The 14,613-nt window shown below is 41.0% G+C and overlaps 1 protein-coding gene across 21 annotated transcripts in view; it reads right to left on the bottom strand.

The window, feature by feature from the left end:
• IQCH (IQ motif containing H) overlaps positions 1–14,613 on the bottom strand; it is a 214,018-nt gene that overhangs the window by 162,264 nt on the left and 37,141 nt on the right. The window lies entirely within an intron of this gene.

Raw genomic sequence — 14,613 nt, 5'->3', positions numbered from 1 at the left:
GAAATCAATGGAATAGAAAATATATAATAGAGAAAAAAATTAGAGAAATGAAGCTTAAAGTGATTCTTAGAAAAGATGAATTCAATTGGTAAATCCCAGCAAGAGTGAGAGAGAAAAAGAGAAAGCAGAAATTTACCAATATTGAAAGTAAAAGAGAAAGGGAAGGAAGGGAGAAGAAAGGAAGGAGGGAGTGAGGACAGATAAGGCACACAGAGGGTTACACTTCTCAGAACTGGAAAGGGTCTTAGGATGAGGCCAGGGGAGTCAGTAGCAGAAGTGACCATGGCATTGGGAACAGACTCAAAGAATGAGGTGAGTAGAGATGACCATGGAGGAGACCCCAGAGGAAATATTACTTTGATCACACAGAAGTCTGAGGTATGAGCATATGCACACCTCACAAGCACCATACAGCACATCACACATAAAAGAGTTAAGCTTGTTGTTATGTCCCAAAGCCTCCAAGAAAATACTAAATTCCAGTAAAATGTGACTAAGAAAGAAAAATATGTAGTATTGTCTAAACACTTTCCCATCGAAAATAGTTAAAACAAAGCATTTAAGCAAAGCTTCCCAAAGTGCCTTCCTCTGAATATGGTTCTATGAGCTCTTCTGTAGAAAAGGGTCAGAGGATGTTGGGGTAACACTTTTCACCGCAGGGACTGTGCTCCCGGTGAAGATTCATGGTGCACTCCAGTATGGAGTCAATGACTCTAAGCAGCCTAACCGTATGGAGGTCAGCCTGACTCTCTTCAACCTCACGTTTCCCACTTCTATGCGGCCATAAAACTCTACTTTCATGGAACACCTATTTGCATTCCAAGGAGCCAGTATTTTTTGGAATGCAGTTTGGGAAAAAAAAAAAAAACTGACCAAAGGATTAGGATATACCTAACAGCAGTAATTGCTGTGATTCATTAATATGAGACCATTCTGCAGAGGGTAAAGATAAGGGATAACCTGGTTTTACATAAAATGTTTCCTCAGAGGAGCTTGAAACACACTGGACTCTGGGTTTTTTCAGTGGAGTCAAATAGAAGTCTACTTCTTGTTGCTATTTTTCCTCTTTATATCTAATAGCATTTCTCTGTAGCATTCCAGTAGAAATTTAAACATTCTAGAAAAGCGATTACAAGAGACCAATAAAGCCCTGGGATTTCATCTACACGTCTGTTATATATCATACAAGAATAAAGAATGACTTGAGTTGCTTACACTTGTGACTTTTGCATTTTGGTGAATATTATACCACGGCACCGCTCAAACATTGTCACAAGATATGAAAAGACAGCAACTGGAGGACCTCTAGGTTCTATGCCATTTTCCTCCTGTAAACTTAGGGCTGCGTATTACAAATTAATACGTAGATGGAATATAACATCTCAACCTTCGCCAGGAGCCCATGAGAGGAAGTGAGTTTATTTTTTTATTTTATTTTTAGGAAATGAGTTTAAATGGTGGTCTGAAAGGTGAAAACCTAAGAAAAACTTTGTGAGTGGGTTTATCATGTAGTTTAACTATTTTTGCTCTTGAGATGCATTGCCTTATTTTAGAACAGTGTGCCAGTCTCCAGGCATTGTTGTTTAAATACCGGCAAGGGTCACAAGTGAGAAGGAGTTCGGTCCTCATTTACCTCATACCAGCAGCTGGGTTGGCACACAGCTGCAGAACTGCTGGGGGCTCTCTTTATTTAATTTGGCATCCCTTCCTGAGCAGTATTGAGACTTTTACTTCAACGACTCCACTGGGCTTTGCCATAATTTCTATGCTGTATCGGTAAACTCTACAGAAGAGAAGCCCAAGCAAACCTGAGAGCAGGCTAGGAGTGTGTCCCGTTCAGGTATTTTTGCTTAAGTCAATGATGGCATTAACCCCCAATACAAATTCAGCCCACTTTAAAAATACAACATTATTCATTAGTAGAGAAGCTGATTTGTAAGGAAGAGCATTCAGTCATCTTAGTAGTGTGTTGTGTGTGTGTGTGTGTGTGTAAGACCCTGTCCTTTTCACAATTTCCCTTGAGATAATTTTCCTAGACTCTGAATCAGACTGTCAAAAGTAAATACAGGCCCAAATTCTGAGTAAGGTACATATTAATGTTAGGGCTTAGTCATATATCTTAGCCTCTATGCCCTGAGTTTCATATCCGTAAAATGGGAGACAGGATCTCTCTGACACACTCTGAGTGTTAAAAGTGGTAACACATAATAGTCATGAGGGCAAGGTCAGGTACACCCTAGTCACTCAATAGATGCTTTATGAAATGTGTCATTGCAAAGGGAAAAACATCAATACCTTCTGTGAATTTTGTTTCCACCATCAGAAGAGAAAACAGTTTCACTTGGTCTGCTCTTCTGTTTTCCCACCATATTATTGGTGGTCAGAAAAAGGAAAGGAAGGGAAGCAAAGGAAATTGATTTTGCTCAGAATCAGAATGATAGGTTATCAGAACTGGAAGAAGTCTTAGGGATGGTGTAATCCAATGCCCTAAATTTACCCGTGAACAAACTAAGGCCCAAGAAGGATAAGTGGTTTGCCCCCAGATCACATAGAAGTTAGGGACCGATCTAGGATTGGGATCCAATATATGGGTTTTTCTTATAAGGCAGGCTGTTAATATCACGTGAGGTTATGGTGTTTAAAAAACATCTTCCTTTGGCTAATTTGAAAACTAGTTCTCCTTTTATGGTTTTCTTATTATTTTTTTCTTTTTTAACATCTTTCTCTCCTTTAATCCATCAGGAGTTTTCTTTGGGTTAGGATGTAAAGTCAGGACTTAACTGAATGCTCTCTTCCCAAATCATTAGTCCAGTGACTTGGCACCACACATCTAACCGACCCTCACTTTCCCACAAACTTACAGTGTCACCTTTCCTACATTCAAAGCTATTTTTTTACACTCAGTTCAATATCTGTGCTCAGTTTCTTATTCCATTGATCTGTTAATTTTTCTACCCATAGGATGCTATTATAATTATGTTAATGTTATCATATGTTTTAACAAGTTGTCTGAAAAATTTACCTTCATTAATCTTCTTTAGGAAAAAAAAAACCTGAAGCTTTTGCCCATTTATTTTTCCAGATGATGAACGCTGGCAAGTTGAAAAGAATTAATATTCTATACAAACCAAATAAAACCCATAAGAATTTTGATTGGAATTACACTAGATATAAATATTAATTTGGAAACAACTGGCATTCTTATTATAATCATTTTTCCTTTTCAAGAATATGATATATCTTTTTATTTATTCAACTGTTCTTTGATGTGGCTCAGTAAATTCAAGGCATAGCTCGTCAAACTTTAAAAGCATACAATAATGATCTAGGGAAGGGAAAATAAATTCTACCTGAAGAGATCTGGGGAGATATCTTTGATGGCTAAAAAGAAGAGTGCTCTACAAATGTAGCCAAATGAGGTATGTGGTATTTCATTATTTAAATTAACTTGACACAGCCTAACTCAATTACATGGGTCCTTACCAAACTGTTATTAAAAGTCATTAACCAGGGCAGCCCAGGGGGCTCAGCGGTTTAGCGCTGACTTCAGCCCAGGGCGTGATCCTGGAGACCTGGGATCGAGTTCCATATTGGGCTCCCTGCATGGAGCCTACTTCTCCCTCTCTCTCTCTCTCTCATAAATAAATAAAATCTTGGAAAAAAAAAAAAAAGGTCATTAACCACATACACATCAACCAATAGTAACTATATTGGATTCTTACCAGATTTGGTACTATCCGTGTCCTCAAAGGAGGTTACAGTTTAATTGAAGTAATTTTCCATCTTTAAAAGTACCAGCTCTAGAGAGTAGATTTTTTTAAAGATTTTATTTATTTGTTTGTTTGTTTATTTATTTATGAGAGAGGGAGAAGCATACTCCCAGCTAAGTGGGGAGCCCAATGCAAGGTTTGAACCGGGATCATAACCTTAGCTGAAGGCAGATGCTCAATGGACTGAGCCCCCCAAGTGCCCTGAGAGTAATGTTCTCACAACACACACACTCATATAAAAGGTAATTATGTGAGATGATGGATGATATCATTTCACAGTATAGTATATATGTGTATCAAGTCATCACATTGGACACCTTATACTTATACAACATTATTTGTCAGTTCTTTCTCAATAAGCCTGGAGGGGGGAAGAACCAGCTTCTCTTCTTGTTCTAAGCCTTGAGTAATATAGTCTCTTACTGAGTAGCTTGATTTTTTTACTTCTATTCCCAGACCAAGGCAGAGAAATTTCTCTAGCAAATTCCTTGGTCATCAAGGAAGCAGGTTTTGGCTGGGTCCCAGATCTACTCCTCAGGAGCAGGTCAAAGTCATCATCCTCAAAGTACCTGGGGGTACCGTAGAATAAAGATTAAAACTTGACTGGCTGAGTTTGACTTGTAGCTGTGTGCTTTTGGGCAAGTTATTTAACCACTTTGCCTCTGTTTCCCCAAATATCAAATGAAAGTGGTAACAGTATTTAACTTGTAGGGTTACTGTGAAGATTACATGAGCTAATTTGTGTATATTGTACTTACCACCATGCCCAGCATGGAGGAGCACTCAGAAATGGTGGCTATTACTTAAAATGCAGTTTCCTGGGCAGGTAATACATTTCAGCTTAAAGTGCAGCCTGGAGCAAAAGCACAGCTAGGTGGCCTTGCAAGTGTTCAAGATGAGAAAATGGGAGTTTATGGGGGAATGATCTTCCCTCTGATGGAAGTTTAGGTCCTACAGTTGAAACTATGGGTAGATAGAATAATAAACCTATGTCTGTGGGAAAATGGTGGCATCTTCCCTTGGGATTTCAATGTTTTAGGTTAGATGGTAATTCCATAATGAGAGGGGTACAGTTGTAAAAATCCTTGGCAGAAAGTCAATCCTCTTTCTCCCTAAACTATGGTTATATTACATGAATCCAGTATCAGGTATCCAATATATCTTTAAATGGGTCAAGAGGAGGATGTTGGAATGTTTTCTCAGTGGTCAGCTACCTCTCTTGGGTCAGTGCCTGTTTTCACTTTACAGTGTCTCCTGATAACTTTCTACAAGGATCAGCCCCCCCCTTTTGGGTAGAAATGGAAAACAGTGTTTTGAAACCCAGAAGATAATTTTCTTAGGAACATATTAAACAGAGTGCTTAGGTCACATGAGATAGTAGGACAACTGAACCTGACCACCAGCCACATCTGGGCCTCTCACCAGCCAAGCATGGGGAAAGGAGAATTCTTTTGCTCTAAGTGGCCACAGTGGCTTCAGAAACTGTCCAGTGCTGAGTAACTTGCCTGGGCTCTCCCTGGGAGATAGGGAAACAGGGTATCTCACCAAGAAATCCCCAAGGGTACTTTGCATTACTGTTTTTTTTCCCCATCTCTCTTCTCATCTTTCTCATTCTCCTCCTGATGCCTCATGCCTCCTGTTTCTTCTAGTCAGGGTTTCTCTCCTGCTCTGGGTACTCCAATTACTCAGGGAGATAGAGTAGTGACAAGGAGACATGTTCCCCCACTCCTATCCCCAATTCTGAGCCTTCAGCTAAAAAAATGAGTATAAGATCAATGCGATTTGCTTGGGCCCAAGTTGCTTTAAAAGACCCAGGCCCCGGGATCCCTGGGTGGCGCAGCGGTTTGGCGCCTGCCTTTGGCCCAGGGCGCGATCCTGGAGATCCGGGATCGAATCCCACATCAGGCTCCCTGTGCATGGAGCCTGCTTCTCTCTCTGCCTCTCTCTCTCTCTCTCGCTCTCTCTCTGTGACTATCATAAATGAATAAAAAATTAAAAAAAAAAAAAAAAGACCCAGGCCCCGAATGGAATGTCGTGTGACTAGTGTTGTCAGAGAAACTAGGTGCCAATTGAAGGCAGTGGCCCTTTATAGGAAATTATAAAAAGAAAGGCAGTGGTTAAGAACATAGGCTGGGATTTGAATCTGGGCTGTCCCAGTCACTAACCGCATGGCTGGAGCAAGTAACATAATTTCTCTATGCCTCAGTTTATCAGTAAGATGGGAGTAATATCACTCATTCCACAGGGATCGATGTAGACACAGATATGAGAAGTTCAGCACAGTGCAAGAGAATTCACAGAGTCAAGTCCAAGCAGATATTGGCTATTTATTATAAAAAGTTGAATCAGAGAGTTAGAATTTCTCAGTGTCCATAAAGCACTCCACAGAGATGTATTCATATCCCTTTGGCAGGAGGAGCTTCACAGATGGATGCATCGGACTATAAATGTGTGATGCTGCTCACCATGAAGATCATCCGACTAATTACCCTCAGTCAGTTTCCCTGTTCACTAAGCAGCCTTCTGACTGGGCCTCCATATAGCTTTCTAAGAAGGATACAATGTGCTCAGCAGATCAGGCTCACTGGAACATTCTGCCTTGTCTGACCATTACAGCTCTTCTTAGAATAAATAAAATGGCATTCCAGTTTATATGTCAGTCTCTTATGAGTTCAGCTGCATCCCAGAGACTGATCGAACTCAGACAAAATGAAATCTCTAATCCTGTAAAGTCAAGGGTCGCACCCTGGGTTGCAGCAAATTAGTAGCATTCCTGGGCTCTCTAAGCTGCAAATTGCCGACCAGCAATACAGGTGTAGACTGGAGGTCACTTTCTTTGAACTACGTGGGATTTTTAAAAATTATCTGAACAAACAACTGCGAATCAAGAGATTTCACCAAAAATATGAATATGCATTTTCAGCTTCTCCTGAGAACCTTGCCATAGGGCTAGAGCTGCAGTGGCCGCCTCCTCCAGGGAAGGCCTGTCTCCATAACAATGCACTCCAGTGATAAAGACTTAGTGCTACACCCAGTCACTACGGTCTGTTGTCACCGTCCCAGGCCCATTGGACTTACTTTCATGACTCCTGTTCTAAGTAAAAGAATGCTGGACATTTTCTTAGGGTTCTTACTTCTCACTAAGAGCAAAAAAGGAAGAAAAAAAGCCTCTCCCGTGAACACTCTGCCTTTTTTTCTGTTTAGCATAAACAGATAAGTTTGGAAACACCTCTGTAACTTAGAAGACACTCAGATGAAGACAGTCCCCCAGGCATTTCTTTGCATGGACAGTTGGGAGTGAGTTAGCAAGTAGGTGATATTGGGGTGGTGGGGCTCACACTGTCCAGTGCTGAGGCTGGTAACTGGCAGTGAGGAAGGGGTGTGTGGAAAAGGTATGCAGGGGGGAAAGGAGGGGAGGGCAGACAGCATTTGCCAGGAGTCGGTCACCCTGGTGCTCTCCCCGGCTCTCTTGCCTCCACAAATCTTGCCCCAGATCCTGCTTTGGACTAATGCTGAAGGGAGAGGTGAGATGTGAGGATTAGGGATGGGGTTCCTGTAGAGCCCTAGGTAGCAGTGGGGAAGTATTCGGCATCCATCTGGCTAGATTGGCAGCTCTGAGTGGCCATTCATATTATAGGGACAGAGCTGGATGTAAATGGTCAGGGGGAAGGCTGCCTGTAGAACTTTAAATAGGCCGGTTCATGAACATTGAGCAAGCTCAAGTGATAACGCTAGATAATCTAATTGAGAAACCTTTATGGCCAAAGAGAGAGGAAATAAAGTTTAATAACCAATGAGGACATCAAGTAGAGAGATTGTTCAGGAGAATTCTAAAGCTGACCTTCAGTTAGAGCATCTGGAATAGTGATCTAATTTCAGTAACTGCCTTCAGCCCTTCTCTTTATGATCAAGGATGAGATCACACAAGTAGATTTCAGTAGCCCATTCAAGGCCAACCATCCATTGGCCTTACCCATCCAGCCATGTCTTTTGGGTTTTTCCCTTTATAAAAAATCAAGATGATTAGGGCAAGCTCCAAGCCACCCTCTCTGTTCAGAGGAACAGAGACCTCTGCCTTTGCTTGTAGAGCTTCCAGTGCTTCCAAAGCAGGCCTCTCCTCTCAGCCACACCCATCAGCTCCTCCAAGGCCTATCTTGATGCAGCACCCTTCCCTGCCCCGGGGCAGTTACACCCATCATTTCTTTGTCTCCCCTGAGAGACTGGCAGTTCCCAAGGTGCCAAGGCAGCATTGATCTGGGAATCACAGAATCAGAGCGGTGGCCCTGACGACAAGGACTCTGAACAAGCCAATTTGTCTTCTCAGAATACAGGTGGGGCATCTCAGTCCTTAGAGACTCAGTGATGTTCTCATGACAGCGTGGCTATTACAGCAGTGGTGGGGCCCGATTAGTGTCCACGTCCCCTTAGTCTCCTCTTGGTCTATGGTTCTTTCCACTGAAATGCTCACGGCTGCTTCTAGACTTCGTGGTTGCCAACCACAAAACAGATTTATTCAGGCTATCATTACAGATAGAGATGGAAATCAAAAGACTATATAAATTGGATATTTTGGTGGCATATTGTCCCAACTTTATGGCCTAACGAGAAGGATCTCCTCCAAATAAGCGTCTTCTGGGCTTACATTACACATTCTGATTCAGAGGGGATGCTTTTAAAGAAAGTATAGGGTGAATTACTCGAGTCTATGGGTACTTACTTCTGTTCTACCGATGGGGTTTTAAAAGGCTAGGAATGTATACTTGAATTCAAGTACAGTTTAAGGTACAATGGGTTAGAATATTGGAGAACACAGCAATTGTATTTATTCATCTCAAGTACCTCTCAGTGGATAATTAACCTGGGCCATGATAAAAACAATTCTATTAGGCCCATTTCTCTTGTGGCTAATGTTACTGTGCTACTTGCTATAGTAGTTTTCCTTTGCTTCATTCCAAGTAGAATGCTCATTCTAAAAATGCAAGTATTACCTCTTATGTAGCAGTTCCATTTTTCCTCCTTGTAGTGGAAAAGCCACTGTGGTTAGAGGAAAGCAGGAGGTTTTATATTTTCTCTCACAATGATGCAATTCTTATGAAAATCTGCAGTGGTAGATTTTCATAAGTGGATATATCCACTTCTTTGATAGGTCTCCTGTACCATCCACTAAGAGAAGTGGGTCATTTATCCATAGAGATTACAGAGTTTTTAGTACACCTCTCTGTTCTGATATACACTTTGCCCCACATTGGATATTTGTGTGAAAGAGAAGGAAATCTATCACAGGGAGTTCTAATTTGTGGGAGTGGGGGAGGGGAGATCAGGGATCCCTTTGGGACTCTGGTGACATGTACACACACCTTCTCAGAATAATGTTTTCATAAATCCATAAGACAGTATACAATGGAAACCAAGTATATTGAAATATGGTTCTATCCATGGACCCCTGATGCCCTCAACCTATCATAGAGCTGAATCAGGCTTCACTAACTACGTAATTTTTGCTTCAAAGTGCAATTATGAGGTTTGCAACATAGTCTCCTAGCTACCAAAACTCAAGTCCAAAGCCCAAGTCACAAAGCACAAAGGCTCTAGATCACATCAGGAAGCAAGGCTAGCTGGTTAGCAGGTGGCTGCTGACCTGGGATGATGCCAGGGCAGTGAAAGGCTCTCTTCCTACATCCCCAAATCTCCCTTCTCCCTGTCCACTCATGCTTGAAATCCCTTAATAGAGTCTAACTCCTTTGGTTTAATTAAATAGAGGATTTACTCTTGTTAAAAACCAAAAACCCATGGGAGAAGTAATACTCCATGCCAAAGATTTCCAAATTTATTTTCAGGAGTGGAAGCTATTTTTCAAAGGCAACCTTAAATAGAATGCTGATATGTAAATAAATGCAAGTTCTGTACAGTCTAATATAATTCTATATGTTGAATTATATATGCAAATAAGTACATTATATGTAAATCAACACTGGAAACAGTGAGATTGTCTTGATGAAGGCAAATTAAGAAGTCAAGACTTATAGATGATAACTCTCACCTTACATCCACCTCAGCATACAATTTATTTCTGTATTTTTTCTTGCATACACAAGATGGAGAACATTCTGACACCAACGGATAAGGAATTTCAAATAGCTAACAATTTGATATGGTGTTTATAATCTCAGGAATTCCCTCAATTAAAATCGTCCAGAAGCTTTAAAGAATAGTAGGAATTTTTCATTTCAAAATGGAATCACTGACAATATCTAACAACTAGTAATTAAGGATTGGTGGGTACTTCATTTATTGAGATTTGTCCAGTAGATTTCATAAATAATTTGCATCCTAACTCCCCTTCCTTACTTCATAGCCTTGGGTGAGTAGCTTAATCTTAGTCTCACTTTTCTTATGTGTAAATGGTTATAATAATAGCACCTGTTTTTATAGGTATAAGAGTGTACGGAAAGCCCTTAGCGCAGTGTCTGGCACAGTTTAGTAAGTGCTCTTATGATTGAGGGGTTGGAAGTACTTTTCAAATGCGTCCTGTCACATTGTAAGATACTCCATCTTGTCCCATTTAAATTTCTTCTCGGTTATCTCGGCAACCCTCCTATTTCAGATAGTCACTCAACTGCAGAACAATCTGATTTTGTTTGCATGTTGAGTCCAAATGTTAAGAGGATGTTTTATTGCTGACCTCTCATGTACAGCTGTAAGCAAAGTAACACGGCAACCCTGTACTGCCAAATGGAGATTGTACAGCACATTTCTGACCAGGTGAGAACCAAGTCAAACCTAAAATTAGCAACGAGATGATGCTGTATTATCACAGTGCGATGTGTATTATTGTAATTGCACCATTGATTATTATGCTGCCAAATGTGAGCTCCAGAGAACTTGCCTGGCTTTGAATGCACAGTAACACACATGTGTTGTAACGCTAACACCAGCTGAATGGTTCGTAGCGGCCAGTCACTGCTTTAAGACCTTGACGTGTATTTGCTTACTTAACCTTCACTTATTTATTTGTATGATTCTTAAGGAGTGTATATGAGCAGATCTGAATTTCAAAATGTGACTCATACAAAGATATACTCTAATTAAAAAACACCTTTGTAAGAAGTTCAAATGTGCATGTGTGCGTACGCCCACGCACCCACACAAGTGACCTGACAGCACAAACTAACCCATGGATGGTATCTAGCGTGTATGAAGATTTGGTACCTAACTTAAGTATGTCTGTGTTGTTCTTTATTGCAATTTAAAATGGTTCAAATATTTATCAAAAAAATTAAATATGCATTAAATGTTTGCAGTCTCCCTGAAACTCACTGGAGTTTCCCAAAACAGTTTGAAAACAACATCAGTAAGCCTTATTACTCATTTATACTGGAGTGTGAAAGGAGCCAAATCAGATCCTTTTCTGGGAGCACAGGTGTGAAGAAGGGGAAGGAAGGATGAGATTTCTAATATTAGCTCATTCTTCACAAAGGTACGAGCAGTATTAGGTACCTATTACATTCCAGCAATGTTATTTTATCTGTAATTTCCAGGACCCCCTTGCCTAATGAGCACCACTATCCTGACTCTGCAGGAGAGGAAACTGAGGCCTTAAGATTGCATTTGCTTGCCAGGGGTTGGACAACTGGAATATGGCAGATAGGACCCAAACTGATCCACTGGACTCCACACCCTTCCCACCACACCAGACTGTCTCCAATGCAACGTCCCCATTTTATAACCCAGGAAGATGGGAATGAGCAAGGTGGAGTAACTTGCTCTTGGAAACATCTAGTTGGTGGCAAGGCTGTTGCAGGAATCCAGGAGCAAGGATGTTTCACTAGGAAGATTCTCTAGGATGGCTCAGTGGGAGGATGCCCTGTGCAACCAGGGTACACCCAGGGGGACCAGTTTGGCAACATCGTTTCTTCACTCCTAGACTCTGGCATCGGGGTCACTTAGTTTTTAATCAGAGACTGGATGCAGGAAGAGACAGACCAGTCCTTTGCTGAGCACCTATTATGTGCAAAACACTGCTTGGGGCAGTGGAAGATCTGAAAGACAGGCAAATGGAACAGACAGCAAGGTCTCTGCCCTCATAACAGTGAGGGAAGGAAGGCATCATCGAAGGAAGTATTAAGTAGAATCCTTGGCAGCTATTTCAGTAATATTTTGGTTCTCTCCCTCAGCCCCTACATTAATGCAAGTTTTAAAAGCCAATATAAAACATGGCACAATACAATCTGCGAAAATTGCTATTAGTCACAACTATTGTTTCCAGAGCACTTATTTGTACTGGGACCTTTGCTAAGTGCTTTGGATTCTATCATTTAAATCTCAACATGATCCTATGAGATACTCTTATTATGGACATTTTCCCCGTGAAACAATGCAGGCTATTTCTGGGGGGTCCCTGTCCGGCAAGATTCACCCCAGGCAGTCTGACCCAGAATCCCTCCAGGGAGAACTAGCAAGTGCTTGGAGTTCAGCATAGGGTTGGTCTGGGAAAGCCTGCTGCATCTCAGCACAGAAACTCAGGAAACACCATTCTCAAGAAGTTAGGGAACTTCTAGCCTAGCCTTTTCCTACTCTCAGAGTCATATAGGGCTTTCGTGACAGATCCCGAAAGCAGCCAATGACAAAAGGCCCATCACATCCTTCAGCTTTTCCAGGACGCAAAACCCAGGTGGAACTAGAGTGCTAAACAGCAGCCACCTTCAAAGGCAAGACACTACCCCTTCCACCACCACCACCACTGCCATATTGGTGGGAGATGTTTTAGGAATCAGGAGGAACACGAGGAGTCCCTGTTCTCTGGAAAACTCTAAGCAACCTGGAGAGAAAGCTCTTCTGAGTGACAGAAGTGGCTGCTGTGGGTAGTGTGGGTAGTGACCGTGTGTCATAAATAGGATATGGCATTTCTGAATGTCTTTTAAAGCTATTTTCCTTTTGTTCCACTAATTTAATTTACCAAATGCTCCTGGCGAAAGGGAGGGGGACCAAGATGCTGACTCCACGTTTCCTGGAAAAAAAAAAAAAAAAATCCAACATTCTCTCCTTAAACTGTTCTCAAAGAAACTCCATCTGATTGTTGTCTGCTGGCTCCCTCGGACTCTACCTCTGTCAAAATTCTGACCCGGCAGGTGTGAGAAAGAATAGACGCAGAACTTGAGTGAATACCCACATCTGTTTTTGGGAAAAAGGAACAGAAGCAGCACAGAAGGAAGTAAAAGAGATAATTGCTGGCTTGAACTACAATACATTTTACTTGTGGGCAGAGGGCCAGCTTACAGCAGGCGGAATATGCAGGCCCCATCTTATTGGAATTCAGGGGTGGGCCTGCATTCTTGTCCGGAGACAGCTGTAAACCAGCAGCCCATAGCATCACAATCAGGCACCGAGTTTTGTCAAGGAATGCTGATATGTACAGAAGCAAGCTTTGTCTGCTTCAACTGCACCCCTGCCTGGTGAAATGACAGTCAATCTCTGATTCCAGATGACAAGAACTGGATAAAAACTTAAAACAAATGGCGACCTTTCAAAAGATTAATTTGTTTACCAACAAAATGCTCCCTCTTTGTCATCCGAGATGGGGGTGACCTTCACTTTCTCATATCTAGGCTGAAAGGATGCTGACTATACTCATCTGTTAACTCCGGCTCAGCAATTATTCCCTTTTTTATTTTTAGTGACAAGAAGGGTTTATTAATTCACTCTGCTTCTTGTTATGGTTTATAAATGCAACAAGCTCATTCTGAATTACTGCAGTGTAACATCAATTTGTTTAAATCTAATTCTGCTACCATTGCCAAATTACGTTGTGACTGTAATTGTGGCCATATGCATGGGCTTAAAACACAATCATGTTTTGAAATAGTCCTTCTTCCCCACCCCGCCCCTCCAAACACAGCCCCCCCCCCCGCCCCTTTCTTCTGGTGCTTCTTCTAATCATTTGACACGAACACAATTGCCTCACTTTTCATTACTTTATCATTTCAGAAATGGATGTACTTTCACGAGAGAGATTACTATGTACACCCCAAGTGAAACAGTAAAGAATGAAACTATGATTTGTGAAGTGTGGTTGCTACCCAACTAAGTTCGTGAAAAACACCGCATAACGTATGACTCATAAAATCGAGAAATCATAATAGTATTAAATTCAACCTCATGAATAAATAAAGGATTCTAAGTTTACATTGCATTATATATTTATTTATTTGGAAAGTGGGACCAAAGAACTGCATATAACTCTACAGCAACTCATATGTTGCCAACAAGAAAAATGGTTTTACGATTCTTTTCTAGGTCATAACAGTTATAATCAGAGTTATTTGTGCAGCGATTCAAAGCAATGTTTTGTTTGGCTATTTTGTTATGCATTCATAATTGTTCTTTTAAAATTCATGCTAACAGATACATGTTTCAAGCCTTGTAAGAAACCTTTTTTATTTAAGTGAAATAAATCAAAGTCAAATTTTGTGTAGCGTGTTGCATTGGAAAGTCTAACTGGAACTGCATGTCAGTGAGGAAGTACAAAGCTGATTTATCAGAGATTTCTTGTCTCTCCCTGCCTTTGAGGCTCTACTCTAAAACCTGTTAGAGGGCTCTTGTGGTTATTGTATAATTTGGCAGATTTAAGATATTGGAAAAAATCATTAGTGAGTTCCACTTTTAGTACTTTTTTGGTAAAAGTACTGATTTTACATATAGTAACAGGATATAAAATTCTGAAGGCGTGCGTGTGTGTCTAGGGTATATGTACTTTCAATGCTCTAAAATCTCTGCACCAGCCCCTTTATGATCAAGAAGGATATACTTCTCATAAAATGGAGAAAATACCAGTTTCTAGGAACTA

Source organism: Canis lupus, chromosome 30, assembly GCF_003254725.2.
Source record: "Canis lupus dingo isolate Sandy chromosome 30, ASM325472v2, whole genome shotgun sequence".
Lineage (NCBI taxonomy): Eukaryota > Metazoa > Chordata > Mammalia > Carnivora > Canidae > Canis > Canis lupus.
The sequence above is the reverse complement of the archived record's forward strand: the minus strand, read 5'-3'. Positions and strand labels throughout refer to the sequence as shown.